Consider the following 2,587-nt stretch of genomic DNA (forward strand, 5'->3'; position numbering starts at 1 on the left):
AAAAGAAAAAATCGTGATTAAATTGATAAATTTTATGATAAAATACGAATTGATTGTCGTTAGATGGTATTAAAAATGACGATAAAATCGTTACTTTTTACCTATTATTTAAACAGCCAAATAATTTTTTTTTAACATACATTTCATAAAGGTCTGTGCTAAATATTTTTGTACTTAACTCAACGATTGAACTGAGAACTAGCATGTGAAGGATAAATACAACTTCCGAAATTTGAGAAGTGTGATTGTCAATCATGGTAGAATGATCAATGCTACACGTGTATAAAGTAATCACTCAAACGAGCCTATGACAGGTCATAAACCCTGTAGATACCTAGACTTCCAGATTCTTCTTCATGTTTGTAACTTATCAATAAAGGAAACTTTTAGCTGCTTCCAAAATATAAGTGTATACATATGTACTAGTGTAGACGACTGTACGTAATATTTTGAACTAAATCCAACGATTACTATGTCACAGATATCGTACGCTAAAATGGCATTTTGTAAAAATAAAAATATTTTAAACATGATAAAAAAACGTTTATTATGGTACAAAAATAAAAATAAAATGTTTCTCATTAGCATTGTTATTTTTGACATTTTGATTTAAAAAATGAATGTGAAAAGACCCTATCACATCAAAAGTGTTGTTTTTGTTTTCATCCTTTTAAAATTAATTTTTCTAATACCGACTGCATTTAAAATTGAATACCTCTGATAATAAAGGTTCGTCCAAGCCACAAAATACCTGAGTAAATTGACTTTTTGGACCTTCAAAAAACACCCTACATACAATATATACGAGTGTACTTGTTTAGGAGTTTAATCATATTCGATAATAATATAGTTAGACGTCATGTTATTTTGATAACTTGATATAGTTAGGGCTTGATTTACTTATATAACGGCATTGCATTAATCATAGCAAAAGCAGAATAACAGGTTGGTGAAACCAGTGCAATATGCTAGAGAAATCATCAGTAAACACCAGATATCCCTGCTTTAATGAATTGGCTGCTGTAAGACTATCTTTTATAAGAGATAAAAAATCCTAACCTGTACATATAAAATTGAAAAAAAAGGAAATTCGTTAAATGATTTAAAAAATTGAATATACTCGTATATACCAAACACTGATGAAAGTTGACTAAATATAGTCGAAATGCGATCTCTCAGACGAATGAGCAGGAAAACGATGTACGAAAGGATGAAAGGCTGAGATAAGCATTGTTGATAAAATTAGGAATGGCGTGTTTAGGTGGTTCGGGTGAGTTTGGAATATGAGCAGAAGAAGACTGAGGAAAAATAGCCATGATCAAGTAGGTCAAGTACTTGAATGTGATCGGACCAGGAGTCTTATTAATGAAGAAAAAAATATACGATATGTATTGTATGTATGTCGAAGAGGTGTATGTATATATATTGATATAATAAATATATGATATAATAAATAAATGACATAATCAATAAATGACATAATAAATAAAAATATATTACATTATCAATAAAATACGTTTAAAAGTTATTCATAAAATATTCATAATCAATTTATTGCTGAAATATATGATATCTGTTTTTGATATAACTTCGCTGAAATACAAAACATATCGTTTTTACATAAAAAGAAAATTACTAGGGTAAGTAGGCAACTAGTGAAAATGCAGTAATTGCGTTTGTCGAAGAATCATTGAAGCAAAATAATACATTAATTCGCATGTTTTATGGCAGCAATTTTCTGCGCTGCGAGCGGAAAATTGTTCATTTTTTTATCCGAATCACTTAAATAAATTAAACCATCCAAAGACTCTTTCACAATTTTCATGGGGAAAGTTTGTTTGTATACGTTTAAAAACAGTATACTTTTTTTGTTAAATTAAAAATAGGCGAAAATGAACTGTACAAAAGACGATATGTAATGTATTTTAAAACGTTTTACTTCAATTCAAATACTTGGGTTTTTACGGTCGTTTGTATGCAGATTGGGTTTTTCTAGGTCACATGTTTTACTAGTGTCAAATACATGTATTATTTGAGAAAAAGAGAGTTTTAGTAATCAGGCAAATAAAAAATAAAAAATAAAAACTCAAACTAAACATTATATACAAATTCCATTTGATCATATATGGTAAAGGATTACCATATATGATCAAACAAAATTTGTATGCAAGAATTAGTTTTTGTGAAAATATATTTTTTTTACTAGGCCTCTACTTTTGATTTTAAGAATTTGTTTATTTTGAAATGTATTATTAATATTTCCAAATACGTTAATACACACGTGTAACAAATGTTAACATGTCATCTAAAAATGAATGAAAAATTTCATTTTTAGTTTTATCATTCTAGTCACTATGTTAAGTACCTTAATACAATAAAATACATGAAAAATAAAATATTTTACCATTCTGGTCACAACGTTTAGCACCTAGACACACGTGATAATAAAATGTCTTAACATTCTGGTTACTACGTTTGGCACATGGACACACGTGACACCAAAATGTTTTACCATTCTACTTTATTTGTTTAGAACTTGGATACACGTGACACCAAAATGTTTTACCATTCTACTTTATTTATTTAG

This window comes from Brachycentrus maculatus, unplaced genomic scaffold (assembly GCF_059751285.1).
Source record: "Brachycentrus maculatus isolate JH-2025_06_01 unplaced genomic scaffold, ASM5975128v1 h1tg000614l, whole genome shotgun sequence".
In the NCBI taxonomy this organism is placed as follows: domain Eukaryota; kingdom Metazoa; phylum Arthropoda; class Insecta; order Trichoptera; family Brachycentridae; genus Brachycentrus; species Brachycentrus maculatus.